This window comes from Ambystoma mexicanum, chromosome 3p, assembly GCF_040938575.1.
Source record: "Ambystoma mexicanum isolate Mex_15411 chromosome 3p, UKY_AmexF1_1, whole genome shotgun sequence".
In the NCBI taxonomy this organism is placed as follows: Eukaryota; Metazoa; Chordata; class Amphibia; order Caudata; family Ambystomatidae; genus Ambystoma; species Ambystoma mexicanum.
In genome coordinates this window covers 95,339,039-95,359,263 of record NC_090925.1, presented here as the reverse complement: position 1 = coordinate 95,359,263, position 20,225 = coordinate 95,339,039, and positions in this window count along the sequence as shown.

Below are 20,225 nucleotides of genomic sequence, written 5' to 3'. Positions count from 1 at the left end.
TTCCAATTCTCACACCACAACAAACACATAGACCAGTATGCCCCTGTCATATTTAGTTGGAATATAACGGAAGAGGAGAGCAGAATTTCATACCAATGTGGGATCTGGGGAGCCTCTCCCTGCCATGGACATCCTGATTAACTGACAAGGGCTCCCAGGAACCGCCCTGCTCTTTTGTTAACCCTGCAGCTGGTGGCAGCGACTAACATACCAATAGACAGTACTTCAAACAGGCCCCCAAGCAGAGGATAACAAAGGAGACTAGAAACCCGACAAACCTTTCATATGTAACTGTGTCAAACTGAAGCCAGCCCTGCCCCTCAGTAGCAATGCGAGTGAACTGACATCTGTGTCATTTTCCAGTAGACATTCCCGCTAGGGTGAACCCATTCATAAACTACAAGAATGCGATTTGCAATGTCTGGTCTCTCAGCATCTTTAAGGGAGATCTGCTGCTTTAAAAAGAAACCACCCCGGGAGAACCAATAACCAGAGAGACTCTTTGATCACAGTACACAAGAACGTGGGTGGGACCTAGTATCACAGGGAAGTGAGCCCACAACTCTTTCTGTTGAGACAAGGGTTCAGCCATATTGGTTCTGTGACACCCCTAGTTCCTGTAGGATCGCCTTACACTTTCCAGTTGCAAAGCACTCTGGTTATGACCTCACTCATACAGAAAACTGTTGGTAGGGACCCCAGGATTGGTTCACTAAGGCTCAGCCTACACCAATCACTGTTTCCCACTTGGCTTTTAGAGATGGGAGGAGCCCCTCTTTCATTCAGATCATCTCAAGTGAAGGAAGGCCAGGAACATCCAAAGAGGGAAGCAAGATCCCTCCCCTTAATTTCTCTCAGGGAACAGGCTCTTCAGCAAGCACCCTGGACAGGGAGTGCCAGAAGATCTCTTAACCCGAAACCAAGAACAAGGCAGCTGCCCGCAACACACTCCCTAGCTCTGGGTCGTCCGCCTTAAAGGACAAGGCAAGACCTTTAAAGGGGCAGGGAGATGTGTAAGAACAAGCACCTTCTCAGGACGGACGAGTTCCTCTATCGGCAACTGCCTGCAATGCTGATCAGCGTCAAGCCACGGGCTAACGCTGCCAAACCGCAGTCACTGAATGAACTCGAGACATCTCGACCAGTGCCTCAGAAATGTTGATCAGCACTGAGACAATTCCTGACCCTGAGTCGCTGTGAAGGCCCGGCCTGCAGCCGTTCTCCAAGCTTCGCTAGCTGAACCGTTTTGCCGTCTGATAGCCGCTGCTGAATCCTGCCTCGAACTCTGTCGCAGAAGCCTGAATAGGTCCCTGAAGCCATCTCAATACTGTTGAGCACCAAGAACTACTACAGCAAGAGGTATATTGTGGTTCTGTCCCCATGTTCATCCCCAGAAGGTCCCTAGAGGCATTTAAAGACCTTTTCTCCCTTTTTGCTGAAGCCAAGTAGCATTAAAAAAAATATATTGTGGTTATCAACCATACCAACTACCCTCCTGTTAGTATGCAAAGTGCATCCCTTTTCCTTCTTAGAAACTGTCTGTTCTCTTCATTCCTTTACACAATGTGTTGTATTTAGTAGTGTTATTAGATTGTCTGTTGTGATAATAATAAAGTAGGTATTTTTTTACAACCTTAGAAAGGGCACTCCATTTATCATTGGGCAATAATTGTATTTTTGCTGTGTTGCAAATAAGCAACGATCCATGACCTTAAGTAGAGATAAGCCTGCTGTCCCGTCCACGTTACCAAACATTGGAGAAAGAGGCTTACAATTTTAATTGTATGCTTGTTTAATCCAATCTCTTCAGATCCATTCTGGTGTATTAGAGGTGTGGGAATGATTGATGGTTTAGTAAACGATATGCACCACTGGTACCTCGAAATTTGATTTGTCACACTATCCTAATTCTGTTTATATTTTAACAGCAACATAATAATACACTTGTCCCTATTCTACTTGTGTTAATATGTTGCCTGTTTTCAGGCTTCTTGAAACAATCCAGGGAGATTAAAAGCCTAAAACTATTTGTGTATGTGAGCTCTGTTATCTTATATTTACATTCACATTTTGTTGGTGTTGAGGCGGTGCATGATGTGATGTTTACCCCATTTGCACAATCACATCAGGATGTAGGAATACAGAAAATAATCAATTAATGTATGAAGGTATTTCTTGGCATTGGGGTCTGCCCACAGTGTCCGCTACCTGAAGTCATATGTTGAACCCCAGACTCTCCTCTTCTTAGGTACTAGGTGTTTTTTCTGTCGTCATAATCCCTCCAATGTGGTTTAACGTTGTTGTGAAGATGGGCTGCAGTAGATGAGTGACTAGATAGGTGAGATTCCTGAAAAGCCATGCAGGGAATGAAGAGAAACAGCACATCTGTGATGATGACCTACTGTAAATAGTCATAGGTCAAAAGTGTAAATCCCATTCTTAAGGACCGGAGGAGCAAAGTCCGTCCCTATTCCAGAAATGCAAAAGGTCCCACGCACCCAGACAGCACAGTTTCAGCCAAACTCATGATCACAGGGTGTGGAGTGCTCTTGGCACTTCTCTTCAGACACTTGGATTCTCATGATCCAGTTTTTTCGTTGTGGTCCTGGTTTGTCCTGATTCTGGTGTCATCCAGTGAAGGTGTCTTGTCCCAAGGTATGAGGCAACATCCTCCTGGTGCAGCTTACTGGGTAGGATCTTACACCCCCTTGCTCCTTAGCTTTCATTATGTTCAGGAAAGCATGTTGGTATCCCCCAAGGGGTAATTCTAAATAGAATGTATTAGCCTTCTACTAGGTCTAGTCTCCAACAAGTCTTGCTTTTTCCACCTCCCCCCTCCTCATACTATGAATCAGCCTCCAGACTTTACTTACCGCTACCACACAAACTTGGGCCCTTGGACCTCTATGCTACCTGCAGTTCTTCCAGTGAGTGATGGCTGAACTCTCCCATTGCCTCCTCCACCAACTTCCTTAACCAATTACTGCGCCTACTCACTCTGCCTTCCTTGCCTCACCTAACCTCCTTCTCTCACTGCATTTGCGCCACTGCTTTTGAAACTCTAATTTAGGTCTGTGCACTTTTACATCTCTGTACCCTCTTTGGATTGCATTTGTGCCTCTGTTATTGAACTTCAGATTTAGGTGTGTGCGCTTTAACATCTCTGCACCCTCACTGCATTGCATGTGTGTCCCTTGTTGCTTGAAATTTGAATTTCTTTTTTGGATTGCATTTGTGCCTTTTGTGACTACTAGGCCACCTGCTGAGTTTAGCTAAAACTGTGCCGTGCAGCCCCTCTTCTTTTATTCCTCAACTAACCTCTGTCCCCCCTATGGCTCTCACCATTCACCCATCTTATCTAACTGCTACACTATCACCTATCCTCACTCTCTCACAAAGTCTGGAAGGAAAAAGCAAAAAAAAAGACATCCTATCTTCCAACCCTGTCCTATCTCCCACCCTGTACAACGCGTACACTAAGTTACTTTTCCCAGCACTAGATGCCATGGGAGTAACCTACACAAACTTTGCTGACGACACACAGATCCTTATTCCCATCACAGGCAACTTGGATCAAGACACGGCCACCATCAACATTATATACTCTCACATCCAAAACTGGATGGCATATAACAGCCTCTGTCTTAATGGAGATAAAACTGAGATTCTCATAGTTGGCTCCCCTAACAGACTCAGCAAACTCCACCCAGACTGCACCACCATAGTGATTGATGGTACACCCATCAACATCTCCCAAAAAGTCAAATCACTAGGAGTGTATCTTGACTCTAATCTCACCATGAATAGTCACATCAGCGCCCTCGCCTTTCAACGGCTTATACTGCCAAACTCATCACACTAAGCAGGCCTCTGCTTGACAAGCTTGACAATTGCTAGGTACCTCAAAACAAATGTAACCAAACTCTAACTCCTACAAAACAAAGCCCTCAGAGCAGCCTTGGGCATTAAGAAAAGAGAACACATCACACAACACAGAATAGACGCACACTGGCTCCCAGTCCAGGCCAGAATCCTCCACAAAACACTCGCCATCACCCAGAAATGCCTAGCTGATACTGCTCCCACCTACCTCAACAGATGCACTGCACGCAAAGCATCACTTAGATCCCTCAGATCCAATGCTAATACCCAGCTGCACATCCCCCGCTTCACTACCACCAGAGCAGGAAACGCCAGTTTCGCCATTGCAGCCCCCCGCATCTGGAACTCTCTTCTGCCCCGTCTGTCCAATGAAACCTCGCTACCTAAATTAAAAAAACAACTAAAAACCTGGTTGTTCAACAAGTACTAAAACTCTTTCTTAAGCGCCTCCCTCCAAGCCTGTAGCCCCCAGTACCACTTGATTACTTCTACACCATATGATTGCCTATATGTATATGTGACTGTTTTGTTTCTGCAACTTAAAATGTATGTAACACTGATTTGTAAAAGAAGATATATGTTAACTACGCCGTGATACCCAAGGGTTTGGGCGTATAATCAAATGCAATAAATAAATAAATAAAATATCCATCGTATACACATACATCAGTGCTACTTTCAGACAGGTCTTCACTGATATCCTCTTCTCTGTCCCTTCTCCCGATCTATGGACTCCTCATCTCATCTCCACACTCCTCCCTTTCACATCCTCTCCCATTAATGGTGGCATCAAGTGGAAAGTCCTCTTGGCCGGCTTCTCATCATCACGCTGCATCATTAATGTCTACCACTCAGGCACTATCTTGGTTCAGGATCCTCAACCCAACCTCCTCCTTTTTGACCGGCGCCTGCCGTCCTTCATTAACTTCCTTCCTTCACATGCCTCTCCCCATACCACTCTCTCTGTCCCTGCCCCTCTGACTGGTGTACCACGTCTCTGTAATCCATCTCAGAAATCCTTCAAAGGCGGAGACCTCCTTCACCTGGCTACTCTTAACGCCTGCTCAGCCAACAAACACCCCGATAACATCTGCCTCCTTCTTGAAAACCTCCACCTTGACATTTCCGCTCTTACCGAGACATGGTTCAATGCCAGCTCAGTCACTGCTTTTGACTCCCTTCTCCCTGATGGCTTCAATATCATTTCCAAGCCACAACCTCACAGTGCTGGTGGTGGGGTTGCCTTAATCTTCCCTGAGTGGGTTCCCTCTTACGTTATAACCACCCAGCTCTACTCTTCCTTTGAGAGCCTGGTTTGCAAGCTGGTCATCTCTCCCTCCTCCTCTCTGACCATTGCTACCATCTACAGGCCTCCTGGTGCTACCAGCCTGCTCCTCACTGAATGGGCTATTTCTGTTCCTCCCTACTCTCAATCACCTCAAATCTCCTCCTGATGGGTGATTTCAACATCCAATTGGACTCCCCTGTCACAGCATCCACTCTCTTCCTTGACCTCTGCACATCACTATCCCTCTCCATTCTCCCTTCTGGCCCAACCCACTCGGCCTCTCCCTCCCCCCTCTGGTCACTCCACTCTCTTGGTCAGACCATGCTCTCCTCTCCTCACACCTGGGTCCCCTCGGCCCTTCGACCGCCCCTCCAAAAAGCCCTGCCAACCTCGTTCACGAACATCCGGCCAATTAAATGAATGCCAGCTGCCGTCTTAGCATCCACCTTCTTCCTCCCTCTCCCCCAGCCCCAGATTCTACCATCCACTCTCTCAGCAACCTTCATTTGACCATTACCAACACCCTTGAGATTCTTGCACCATTTATGAGGATCTGCCTGAAACTTGCTTCAAAACATAACACCTGGTACGACTATGAACTTGCAGCCCTGCACAGGGAACTAGCCAGACGTTCCACAGTCTCCTCCTGCCTGTTAGGGAGAATTCTCCAGAATGGCTAATTTCCCTTACCTACTGAGTCCCTCAGCAGCTTAGCTGGATTTTTAGGGTTTATTTTTTCACCTGGTAAGAGTGTGAGCCTTTTGTTTCCACTCTTACATGTGTTTTGCTGTGTGTGTTTACCATTTTTCTTGTTTGGATCTGCCACTTAGCAGACCAGCCTGTATCCAAAATTGTGGACAGGCCCAAAACCCTGTATCTGTCCAACAGAATAATTGCCTTGAGCACTGTTCACTAGGAAGGGTACATTTCTTTGCTTACATGTTTTACCATTTTTGTGTTCATAGACTATGGAGCCTCACCTACTCCATAGGCATCATCGTTTTACTGTGTGTTACACAGCACCTTTAGTGCAGTGACAAAGGGTTGTCTTTTTAGACTTCCCAACTCAGACTCCTTTTTATGGGACTGACTACTGTCTCCCAGAACATGTAAAGTTGCCATTGACTTTATTAATCTTTTTAAATTCACAGACCCAGTACAAACTATCGTACATAGAGTTCTGGAAAGGGTTAATAGTTATCCCTTTTTGTCTGTTTCTCATAGAGCATTAATTCGTTCCCTTTTCTTTAAGATTTGGTTGGCGCCAGTGGTATCTACCCTATTTTTCCTACCTTGGTACTGTTTTAGGCTAAGTTAGTAGCCTCGAAGTTAATCCCGCTGGAACCCATTACTTTTATTTGGTTCCGGCTGGGTTTATTTGCCATTTCTTTTTGTAAAGGTCTTTCTCGTGTTTTACTCTGCGTGCCAACCAGGTTTGGTTCCTTTGTTCGCTGTACTTTGGCAGGCTTCTACACAGAAGCCCTCCTTAGGCACCTGAATGTCTGAGGGGGACAGGATGTGAGGGAGGGTTTTGAGACTCCCTGCACAGGGTGTCCTTGGAGACCCATGTCACACTCTGTGTGATTGGCTGTGGTGACTGTCCCGCCGGGACAGCCACCCTGCTGTGTGATTGACAGCCACGCTGTGTGAATGGGGGAAAACTGCATAAAAAGCAGGTCTCTGGGACTGAGAAGGCAGAGTCGCCACTGGATTGAGAGAACCAAAGAGAAGCTGACAGAAGAAGACCTCTACCACGACTGAACCTCCCGGTGAAGCCCTGCTGCGGGTCTGAATCTCCAAACTTTGACGACAGGGAAGATCTGTAAGGAATCTTCTCCCCTTGAGGTGGTGGGACCAACCAGTTTGCCAAACTGCAAGCCAGGCCTCTGTCCTCTGGTCGAATTTGCTGTGCACAGTTACAGTGAACCAGATAGTCAGGAGGACCGGACTCTACTTGGGTTTTAAGGAGCGCACCTTTTATTTGTTGCTTTGCTCTGCTGCTGGTTTCTTCCCTGGGCAGTGCAGGACACTCCAGTCTTCCCACTTCGTGTCAGTCCGACAGTTGCTACAGGAACCGTGAGCCTGCAGGACCTGCCAGGAACGTCTGCCTCAGCTACAGCCGACTGCCGTAAAAGTGCTTGAAATGTTTTGCCAATCTGAGGGCTTGTCCTTCTCTATTCTTTAAAGTAACTTTTCGGCTGACCAAAGACTTAACCGCAAACAACTCTGAACTGTGTGATCCTCTGCAAAGACTTTGGTCCATTGCCTTTGGTCCTGGCCTCTTGATTTGATTTCCTCACTGTAGTTTCTTTTTCTAGATTGCCCTGCTTACTTACTCGTTGGTGCTGCCAAACTTTTGTCTAACTTTGTCTTTCCATCCCTTTAAAAATGCTCGAGTGCCATTTTGCTCACACTTCATTTTGAGCTTAACTTGTCCTGAATTCATTGGGTGGTGTGTAGTGTATTAAGATTGTGATTTTTCACCTGCTTGATAATAGTGAAATGTTTTATAACTGATGTGTAAATAAATGTATATTCTTTCACTCAGAAACCTTGAGTCAGTGTTTGTTTGAACCATAGTAATTGCTGTCCTTTGTGTAACTATTGATACTGCTCACTTTACTCTTGAGATAAGTCTGGCTGCTCAGCCATCGCTACCACTTTACTGTGTAGTACAGGCTTGTACCAAAGGTGAATTTGTACTGTCACTTGTAGTCTTAATTGTGTGTGGTGTTCCCAAAGGGTACTGCATATGATTCTGCCTAACACTCCCCTCTTCCGTTCCAGGCCCTATGCAATGCACTAGCCACACACTTCACCACTAAAACTCTGGACATTCTGAGCACCCTTGCTACCTTCCCACCCAACCACTCCATCACTCCCTTGCCTCCTAAGGATTCTCACCCTCCTCCTTCCTCTCTCTCCTCCTTCTCCCCTGTCGCACCTGAAGAAGTCACCAGAGTCACCCGCTTCATGAAAGTCTCTTCCAAAGAGGTTTCCCCTTGCTCCTCTAGAACCACCAAGGACAACATTGGCTCTCCTGCCCCTGTACCCGCTGATCGTTGGACCCACTCTTTTGCCACTGGATATTTCCCATCCTCCCTCAAGCACTCCCTTGTGCAATTGTTAGGTGATAACTTTGCCATCAATCCACTCCAAGCGATCTTGTTAGGGGGAACTCACAGGAAGTCAGAGCTGTGGTAGGAGTCTGTGGACACCCAGCTCGTGGAAGGCCCTATCTCCTTCCATTGTCCCAAAGAAGTCGAGGCCCACACAGGTAGCAAGAATTACACTGTGATTTATTACATACACCAAATACACAGGGGTCATATGCGTGGAGGGAAGTCCAGGCACATCGTGCCACATTCTGGCTGTAAGGCAGAATTACATGCAGTACCCTTTGGGAACACTACACACAATTAAGACTACAGTTGTAAGCACAATCTCACCTTTGGTATAAGTCTGTACTACACAGTTTTGTGTCAGCAGGGCTGAGCAGCTAGGCTTATCTCAAGAGGGATGTGAGCAGTACAAGGTGTTACACAAAGGACTTGCAATCACAGTGGTTCAAATAAACACTTACTCCAGGTTTATTGGTAAAACAATATTAATTTATTTACACAGTCATTTAGAAAACATTCCACTAGCAATAAGCAGCTCAATATCACACTGTAATACACTCCAGTACCCAACCAATACGTTTCTGAACAATTTAGGCTCCCCAGAAGTGAGTGCAAAATGGCACTTCAGTAACTTTTAAAATGGAGTAAAAGACACAAGTTATAAGAATTAAACACAAATACTTTCTTAGGCAGGGCAAACAGTTTCAGTTCACTACAAGAGGCAGTTCAATTCAATAGGCCTGGGCCAAAGTCAATGGTTCAGTGTCTTGGATAGGATAGCACCGTTCTGGTAGTAAACGGTTAAGTCTTTGCCAATGTTCTTAGAAGTAGTTTGCACAGAAAAGAGTTATATGTCGGATTAGGGGCGAACAAGACTCCAAAGTTGGGAAAGTTTCACGAAATGTCACTGTGGCAGAGAGGATTTCTCAACCGCGTTTGCACAGTACCTTGGTAATGAAGAAAAGCTGTAGCTGAGGCAATTGTTCCTGGCAGTTCCTGCAGATCTCGCTGTTCCTGGGTCTCAGTCATGGGGACAAGAGGGAGGATGTCGGGAGGTTCCTGCACTGCACAGGGAAGGATCCACAAGCTTGGCAAAACATCGGTTTCAGGTGTGAGTGCCTTAAAGTGCACAAACTGGTATATCTTCTCACTGGCTTTCCGGTTTTCAACAGCACGCTGAAGAATTTCGACCTGCATGGAGATGGTTTCCAGGTGGCTTGCAAGTTGGTTGGGAAAAAGTCGTCCTTGAAGGGGCTTCTCTGTCGAGGGAGTTTCAAGCTATTCGGACCTGCAGCAGGGCTTCACCAGGAAAACTAACAGTCCAGGAGTTGCAGCAGTCATCTTCCTTCAGCTCGTCTTCGGTTCTTTCGTTCCAGTGGTCGACCCTGCCTTCCAAGTCCCAGAGACCTGCCTTTTAAACAGTTTTCTCCCATTCAATCCAGCCTAGCTGCCACTCACCCTGCAGTGTGGCTGTCCTTGCCGGGCAGTCAGCCAGCCAATCATGCCAAAGTGCATTCAGATCTCCTAGGAGACTAAGCAAAGGGAGTTTCAGGCACCTCCCTCATTTCATGTCCACCCAGACACTCAGGTGCCAGAGGCGGTCTTCAGTACTTAAGCCTGCCAAAGGCAAACGAACAAAGAGACCGACCAAACCTGGTTTGGCGCGCAGAGACAAACACTAGAAGGACCTTTCCAAAAAGAAATGGCGAAAAAAGTCGATCGGAACCTGTTTTTACATAGGGGGTAAGACGCCATCTTGAAAAACATGGCTCAGGTGGATTTTGGCTACCGGAGCGTTTAAACGGGTCGCGGTCGGGAAAATCATGGTAATACCACAGCCACCAGCCATTCTGAGAGGAAAGGGTAGCTTTTGAGGGCTACATGAGTTGTCTAGGCATAGGGAATACTAGGTATTCCCTCCAGCACTCTGATGTATGGCAGGGTGTGCTGGGTCTAGCAATTTAAAAAGACTAGCAAAGTCAATTTAACTTTACATGCTCTGGGAGGCAGTAGTCAGTCCCAGAAAAGGTATTTAAACCTTGGGAAGTCGGAAAGACATCCCTGTGCCACTGCACTGAAGGTGCTGTGTGACACACAGAAAAAGATGATGCCTATGGAGTTATCTAAATATCCATATCCAAAGAACACAAAAGTAAAACACACATCAAAATACATGAAAGAGTGGGGAAAAAGGCTCACACTCTTTCCAGGTAAACATTAAAGTCGTAGAAAAGGTAAGGGAAAGTAGCACATTTATGAGAATTGTCCCTAACACTGGCTCGCAGGTGAGTTTTCATAGCTTGTGACGTCACATTCTGTGTCACTTGTCAGGCTCCCCGCCAGAAACTTACGGCCACTCAGGATAGGTCACTGAGTGGTAGTTCCAATATAGGAACCTATAGAGAGGTGATCTTAGTGGACACAGCTGAGTCAGGTGGTGTGCTTGTATCATTCCAGAAAATTGCTACTCTGAAAATCTTGCAATGAGCAGGCTCTGTGACTGGTCGGTAGTCTCCGCCATCTGCCCCTAGACCCAATGGTCCACATTGGACAGGCTGCGGGCTCCAATACATCTGTACTATGTGTCAACAAGGTGCAACTATGTGTCAGCTTTTACAATAGTGTGGACGACTAATGCCATGAGAGCATTCTTGTGTGTGTAACTCTTCACCTAGGATCCCCCTCTTCCAGGCTTAGACCCCTTTTCTTGCTAGTCCCCCTCAGCTGGGCTCAGACCAATTTCAGTTTGCAGACAATCAAAGACTTTCAAATGTGCACAGGATTCAACTTAAACCACTGCAGGGCCACTTCTATTTCAAACTTCGGTAATTTTGACACACTCAGTGGGGTACCAAACAGAGACCTTCGAGTGACCACCCAAGTGGCGCTGGACCAATCTGTATCTGGTACCTATTTCGGTTTCATAAAGCTCAATTGTACGCAAGTTCTCTTGCTTCATAAAATGTTGCCTCTTGCAACCGTGAGCATAACATAGGCCGGTCTGCTATCAGTTTCTCCAATTTACCGGCTGTGCTGTTCTCGCTGGCATCACTTTGCTGTCGGAGTCAAGGAGAGTAACACAGTGGCAATCGCTTCTCCCCGCCTTGGTTATCAATGCGGGAGGGCGCTGTGTACCCTTGACACACACTACACTGTTCAGCAGCTACAATTTCCGGTCTTATATTTCTTTTCCTTGAGGCTTCTCGAAAGTCGCTGTATTTTACTGGAAAGGGTAATTCCCTCCTTGTCAGCCTTTCTGGTCTCGCCACCTTTCTCCTCGGTTTAAACTGCCATCTCAGAATTGCTGCTTCCTCATGTGTTTTGCCTTGCTCAGAGTGTCCATGTGGGGAAGTGTGATGGAAGTCAGGTGTGAGTAATTGTCAGTACTTGCCTGACTCTGCCTGACCCTTGTGTTGGGACATGTCAGGTATACAGCTTTGGTGTTTGTCCGTAGTCGCTCACGATTAACTGCCTTTGAAAAAGTCTTTGTGTTGAGAGAGAGGTGACAGGGGGTGGTGAGTTTCTACGTATCCTACCTGACAGGATGGGGAAATGGTGTTATAAGAAAGGTGGTACCGCATCTCACCCTTCAGTGTCACACTTCCACTCCCCGAAGACCCCCATCCAGGTGATCCTCCTGCACTGGTCCACCCCCAGGAACTGGATCCAATAGGGATGGCTGTGTCCTTGCCACCTGGATGACAGATCCCTGGGGACTAGTTAGGGAGACACCGTCAGGTTTCTCACAATCACTGATTGTTGACAGTAACAGCCGTGTCTGTTTAGTCCTATGGCACTGGCTTTTGCTTTACCTGGAAGCAGACTTTGCTCCGTTCCAATATGGCGCTCAGATTTTTGCAGATATAAGACTTCCGGCCACATGCTGCGTTCTAGGATAACAATCCGAGTCGGTCACGTGCAGCTTGCAGGGCTAGAAATCATGCTGCAGTTTGACTAATGTAGGTAAATCTGGGCCAGCTTCAAGTTAACCCATTATTTTCCCATTAAGTATAACGTGACACTATAATACAGATGTTTTCCAATGTTGTATTACTGTCTCAAAAGCATTCTTTTTCCCCACTGGCGGGCCCTTAATAGGCTGCTGGAGGTACGCTGCTGGTGATGGGGGGTCCTCCACCTTGGTCGGGAGGGTTAATCACTAAACAATACATTTCAATATTGCCTTTCAGAATCTCAGTTATATTCAGGACGCCATTGTATCCTCTACATCCAGATTTGACTAGTAGGTATGTTATTATGTTTTTGCTTTTGGTTTTCAATAACTGGTTCCAAACAGGAGTTATTTGCATACAGTTCCTCTTGACAGGTTATCCTTTAAGCCAACAGGCACTTATTCTGCCATTTTAATTCATCTTGGGCTAGCAAGCCACTTGGGTCGGCATGCGGGGACATAGCATAGAATGATTTACTTTCTCATGCATGAAAGGTCTATTAGACCATACACAGTTCACACTTTCCTTGGGCATTATTTACCCTGGGATACTGTACATAGGTACTTTTGGTGTCATGTGGTTACAGGGGCACCTTCTCCAAGCATGTTTATGCATGGTCAGTTTTAGGCGTGACAATGGCTCAGATGTTTGTAGGTATCAGGCATTGTACCTCTTAAAGGGATCTTTGTTTGCAATTGTTCTAACATGATGGCATTGTGTTCTTTTGTGTAATTTCTCTTTTTTTATTTCTTTGCATGTTTTGGTTTCACATTTTATCTTATTTCGATCAATATTGTTCAATCATCTTCTGGGCTTTTTCATCTCTATTCATCACTGAATTGTACACCCTTTTCTGAACAAAATGTACCGTTGTCATTTATTTTGGTTCCTTTATGTTGGTTATTATTTGCGTGCCACCTTATTGTACTCCCTTTGCAACCAGCCATCCCTGGCCTGTCGGCTCTAAGACGCTGGAGTGGAACTTTTCTTTGTGGGTCCTTTGGTTCCCACTCCTGGCTGGTTGCCTTTCCTGATGCACCTGTGGGGTAAAGGCAGAATTTGCCTTACGTTAAGTTTTCCCATAACCACGGAAGACCTTTTGAATGTGTCTCGTTGATTTCTATGGGAGAAACTTTGAAATCTTTTGAAAAATTGAAAAGCGACTTTAAAAAGGTACATAGCTGCATATTGACATTTTCATTGGTTCCTGTGGGGCCGCTGGATTTTCTAGTACATACACTGTAATTTGAGTGGGTACCAGTGATTTTTCCTTAAGATTTTAGTATAATAAATGACTGCAGCACCCTCTGCTCCGTAGTATTCACGTGGTTACAGAAACCACTTTTGGTTACGTTGTTCATTCTTGTGGGGTCACCTGGTGCCTAATCCGACTCAGCACTATACTTCCAGATGTACTTGTCTGTTGCCATCTGAGGCTCTTTCCTATACTACATTGCCCCCCTTTTATAGTAACCATATGGGTCCTAGTACTTTCCTATTAGGTTTGCCCCATGTATAGTCTTTCATGGAGTAAAATGGGCTCAAGGTCTTGGCCCTTTACTGTCTTTTTTCTACATATCATGTTGGTATTTGTATGCTAGTACGTATTTGATGGTGTTTTTGCCCTATTGGAATACTAAATAAATGTATACATATTTGCACTGTGCATTAGGGATGGTGAATTTTGTATCAGGTATTTAAGTGGACAGGGGCTAGCTGGGGCTGAGCCCCGGCAGGCTCAGAAATCATTTATTAGGTGGGGCCCTCCTGGGCTCACCAATCTCCGTTGACAGCCCCGGGCGATACAGGACAAGGCTTTGTTTTTTAAAGCCTAAAACTTTCACTCATGCGTGAGAGCTTCAGGTTTAAGAAAAAATGACTTTAATCCATAATGGTGGCGCCACACCTGCGAGGCATCCCTTCAAGCAAGAGATGCCTGTGGACCGCTGCAAACATTATGAAAGAAATAGGAGGCCGCTGCACATACAGAACTTTTTTTCCTAAAGCCTGAAGCTCCTGCTCGTTTGTGAGAGCTTCCAGCCTAGAAACAAAAGGCCTCAGTTTCGTTCATCCTCACGTTTTCAGCCTTAATTGCTACTCTGCCTCTCCCCAGGCATGATGCCCTGTGAGGGACAGCACCACCATTAAGGCCAAAAAGGGGAGGCGTTGTCCCCTACCAGGCAAGCCTTTAGAAAATAAATGCAGAGATCAGCATCCTCTCCAACATGGGGGAGAGGGTATTGATCTAGTTAAAAGGCTATCTCACGGGGTGCGTGTAGCCCATTGATCCAGGGCTCGCCAAGGGAACATGGCCTAATGAGCCGGCAGGCGACTCCCTGCCGTTAGGCCATGCCCCCTTGATGAGCCGGGCTTGTCAACCAGTGCCACTTAATGCACTGAGGTGTGTCCTGTCTGAAAGTCACACATTGTATCACTGCACTAGACGGTATAATTGCAATTCAAGCAAAGGAGGAATTACATTCATTTTCAACCTGCTTAAAATGCCTGATTGAAATACAACTGAGCAGAGTTCTGCTACACTTTTGAGCAGAGTGCATATATGTCGTTACTCCCTCCAGCACGTCTTGTCATCCAATCATTTTATTTTGGTGCAAAATACTAGATGTCTGATGTTTGTTTTGCAATAATTGCTGCTCTGTCTTTTTATCTGTCTTTAGGGAACTGTGGCATTTGCGCCTGGCTACGTTCACAATATCACTGACCCACCAATACTTCCCTGTAACAGTAGCACTCCAGTCGGCTCGACAGCAATGCCAGCTACGTCAGATACATCGCCTGCACCTGGGCCCACGCCAACTACGCCAAATACATTGCCTGCACCGCGGCCCACGCCAACTACGTCAAATACATCACCTGCACCGGGGCCCACGTTTCTAACTGCTGCTGGTCAACGCTCTTCACCAGGACTCTTTTATGTCATTTCATGTGTCCTCGCAATTCTCTCTACAATAGCCCAATTCTGAAGCTTTGACATTGTTACATGACAGTCTGCACCACAGGCTCTTTTTCCTAACAGTCATTTAGTCGCCTTTGCTCGCTCTGCTGAAGATCCCATGAATAAGCTGAGCACACCAATGCGCAATCCAAATAATTACATGTGCTAGCTCGGCATTTGCATACACAACAGCTTGCCAGTCAAGCCCCATCTCGTGGCTTTAAGCAAGTAGTCTTCCACAAACAATTTTAAAATGAACAAAAATAATCACTCTATTGTCACTGGTGTTGAGATTGTTTCAGGACATTGTCCCTTTTAAGGTGTTCCTCTTGATGTATAAAATAGTGTGCTACGGTATTTTCTTTTGAGGGAAGGGGGGAGGACGGAACACTCTGGATACCGGAAACAGCAGTCTCTTTCGGAGCTGAGATGTGGCCGGTCGGATGCCTGGCTAAAAACAGGTTCAAACCAGCCTTGTCCTGCCCTTTTTGGCAGCACAGCAAAGTCCTTCTTTAGTTTATGTTCTCTAAAATATGATCGCTAAAATCGTGTGTAATGTGTTCGATGGTGCCTAAAAATGATTCAAGGGGGTTTACACTTTGAAAATTCTGTCCGGTTTCCAACAAATATACATGACCCCTAAACAAAAAAATCGGGGGGTTCTTTTCTGGAGAACAGTTTTAAAAGAATGGGTTTAAATCATGCATTTTATAAAACACTTTCTGGCCAAAAGTCAAACAGTTCTTAATCGGTTTTGTAGAGTAACTAATACAAAAATCCAATAGATATCACCAACATCAAACAGGAAAGCATTTTAACACATTTTCATGATGTCTTTTCCCACAATATATATCAATGCAAAAACCACTTTCATGCTGGCTGTGCCCATACATTTCCATGCAGGCTGCACCAATATCGGCCAGTATTCCATTACATGAACATACTCATGTTTGCTGTGTGCATAAAGGCAGTAGTGATACTATAAGGAAACATGTCCATGCCTGATCTGCCAATGTATGCCAGTATCCCCATGTAAGAGCATACTCCTGTTTGGTTTGCTAGTGAAAGTGCCATGTCACAGTAAGAAAACGTGTCCAGACAAGATGCACCATAACAGCATTATGGCCATGTAAGGAAACTCATAATTAGGGCTTTTCTTCTGATTCCATGTACAAAATGCCATGGCGCAGTCAGAAAACATGCCCAGACTGCTGCACCAAAGTGGGACAGCCTTGCCATAAAGCAATATTTATGATATTGTCTTTATTAGTGATGCCCAGTAAAAAAAATATCATGCTACAATAAGAGTGTAAGAGTGTGTGGCCAGACTGGCCTGCACCAAAGTAGGCCAGTCTAGCTACGTAATAACACTTACATTTGCTTTACCAATGATGACCAGTAGAAATTCCATTCCACAGTAAGAATATATGGCCAGACTGACTACATCAAACTAGGACAGCCAAGTCACTGAATAAAACATATCATCCTTGCTTTAACATTGATGCACAGTAAAGAATACCCTCTTCCCGCCCCAAGTCAGTGACCCAAGCCTGGCACAAATCAAGATCAAACACATTCACCTGCAGCATTAACTCACTCATTGACATGCACACCTATACACCATATACTCTCTCATTTAGATGTGCACACATAGACCACACACTCGCAAATTTTTATGTGTACTGGACACCATGTACTCGCTCATTAACATACAAGAAAAGGAACCAGAGAGTGCTTTCTGGTTCCTGAATATTCACAGAGGAACCAGAGTGCTCTGCGGACAATGCCCAAATCGGTCTGAATGTGCAGAAGCTCCCATAGGCACATGCAGACATGTGCTTCCTGAGCCCTCAGCTTTGCATGGCACATTGGGCATGTGTGCTGGGGAACCAGAACTGTAAAAGTCAAGTTTCCCTTTGACAGTTTAAGCCAGTCTGGGAGCTCAACCCTGAGCTGCAGCATAATGTGTTCATTATGTGCGAGACACCACTGCTGGGTCTATTCTTTAAGCAGGGCACATCTTCTCAATTTAGCTCCTCTGAATTCTCCAACAATGTTCCTCTAAGCCTTTGAAAGACTCCAGTCTTCCAAAAGTGAAAGCAACTACGTAAAAGCGAGGTAACAGCAATAATCTGCATTTTGGAATCCACTCCATTTGCCCAGCTTTAGTCTTCACAGCCATTGCCCAAGTGCTGGGACGCTCCAACCTGGACAGTGGCAATGTCCGGCTTGCACATGTTGCAACACCTTCGCTGGCTTTGCACAGAGCCACTCACTTTGTCGCAGCCCGTCTGATCAGAGGCACACAGATGTCCTGTCACATTATGCTCATCCTTATGCCCATCCTCAAAGAGCTACACTGGCTGCTGTCCCCACACCACATTTAAGATAGGCTGCATCACACGCAAGGCTGTTACAACCAAGGCTCCCACCTACCCGGGCAACAAACACTGCTTCTCTGAAAGCCAATGTTACACAACACCCAGTCACTTGACAGCTTGGCAATCAGAAAACAAGTAAGGAAACATTCACTTGCTGTGCACCTGTAAAGCTGAAACACACAGATGCACTTCTGGAAGGTTTCCTCCCTCATGCAATTCCTTCAAAATTATGTTGGGTTCCGTTGGTTTGTGGACTCCATCAGAACACTGTACCACCCTCCCAGACCTCTGAACGTGTCTTCCCAACTCGGTAGTGTATAATTCACCCTCTTCATGACAGTGCTCTATTCCCCCGGGCTAGGTTAATTTTACATAATACATATATACATTCATATGAAAACGTTTTTATTTGTTCCATTGCTGAGACAGCAGTAAGTTCCTCCAAAACATTAAAAGGAAATTCAAAGGTGAACTTAAAACAGAGGTAACAGATAGCCCTGGATAACATTTATTAACACTGAACAGCCAGTCCACACAGATTGTTTTGGCACAGTTTGTCCTGTACCGCAATTCTATGAGTGGTTCTTGGGAGGGTTGACTCTCAACTCAAACTCATGGCAGGATTCCAGGTCTCTTGTGATAATCCATCAACCCAGTGGGAGAATGAAGATTCCCCCTGCTAATAGCACAGGGAGCTATTGATGCTATTAAAGACAAGGAGGCAAGCATTAAGCTTCTTCTTCTTTATTTTCCACTCTCCAGCAGTTTCAACAAATATAAACTTTGTAAACTTTCATTTTAAATGTAACTTTTTTTTTTTTGTTTTTTGTTTTTTTTACAAAGAAAACTTCAAGTCCCATCATTCCTGTAGTCCCATAGTCTCTGGCCATGTGACCTAGTCGTTCCTGTTCTCCTGTCCTTCCTCTTCTTTGACTGCTCAAACTGCAATCCTTTTTTAACTGCGTAACTAACTGGTCAACTTGCACTGAACTTCCTTCTTTGTGCTGGATTGTTCTCTCACATTCGAACTTGCAAGCTTGCTCCAGGCAACCTGATCTAATTAGGGCTTTCAGCTGTTCTTTTGCTCATCTCCTAATGCCAGGAAGAAACATAATTGTGTATGTTAGGGTGGGGAATACACACCCTATTCTGGAAGGAATAGTCATGTTAATAATCAACAATGCATCACATCATTTACTTCATCATTGCATCAACTTGTGTATTCGGGATGGGAATTTAATGCTCGCCTCCTTGTCTTTAATAGAATCAAGAGCTCCCTGCGCTATTAGCAGGGGGAATCTTCATTCTATATTAAGACGGAGGCGAGCATTAAGCTTGTTCAAAGCTTCGTACCACAGTATCTGCTATAGTATTTATTGGTTTAAAATAGAACGTCCTGATTGTTGAATCGCTAGTCCAATCTGCTGCTTTCATGATGTCTTGCAACGTTGCACCTTGCCCTAATGCTTTTGAGGCCATCGCTCCTCTAAATGAGTGCGCACCGAATTTGGACATGTCAATGCCTGCCAGGTTCATGATGTCTCTGACCCATCTCGCTATAGTGGCTGTTGCTACTCCTCTATGCGGTTTCCTGCGCGCTATTAGTAGTTGGGTTATTCCTGCCGGCCTCACTTCTCCCGTTCTGTTCTCGCATTCTTTAATACATGTCGCCACACACCATTTAGGATGGTCTTGCATATATGGATACGTGATCGTAGAAAAATCTGTTTTCGTCCTTCTGGCTATGTTAAATGTCACTCCCTCTGGCCCATAAGTCTTCTGGTTGATCTCTAATGCTTTTACGTCTGCTACTCTCCTTCATGATACCATGCACAGGAGCATAGCTAGCTCTCCGGACAACTGTCCCAGGGACAGATACCTGTTGTTGGGCCAGTCTGCTAAAAGTTTTAGCACTATTGATACGTCCCATAGAGTGTCGTATCTGGGTTGTGGGGGTTTCCTAAATCTTATCCCTTTCAAGAGCCTTATCACAGCTATATTTCCCCTACTGGAATCCCTTCTATCGGCAGATGTCCTGCTGAGATTGCGGACCTATATACTCCTATAGTCCTGTAAGCTTTACCGTCTTGTAGCAGTACCGCTAAAAAATGTATTATTTCGACTGGAGGAGCAGAAACGGGATGAATATTTCTCCTTCTGCACCATGTCAACCACCTACTCCAAGCTGCGTCGTAGCTCCTTTTGGTAGCGGGTGCCCAAGACTCTGCAATGAGGCTTGCAGCTTGCGCCAAAATTCCCGGGAGATTCCAGCGTCTCCTGCAATCCAGCACGCCATCAGCGGTAGTGCCCCCTTCACTCTCAGAGGGTGATATGACCCAGCTGGGTCTGTAAGCAGGCTCACTCCTTGAGACAATAATCTCGGGTAGTCTATTAACAGCTCCATGAGCGTCAGAAACCATATTTGCGATTTCCAGATCGGAGCCACTACTATGAGGCTCGCCGCCTCCCTACGCACTTTTGCTAGTACCCTGCTCATCATTATAAATGGCAGGAAGGCGTAGAGTACCTGGTCTCTCTAATTCTGCAGGAACGCATCCGCCCCTGCTGCTGCTGGGTCTAATCTCCAGCTGAAGAATCTCTCTTTCTGTGCGTTCAGTCTGGACGCAAACAGATCTGTGTGAA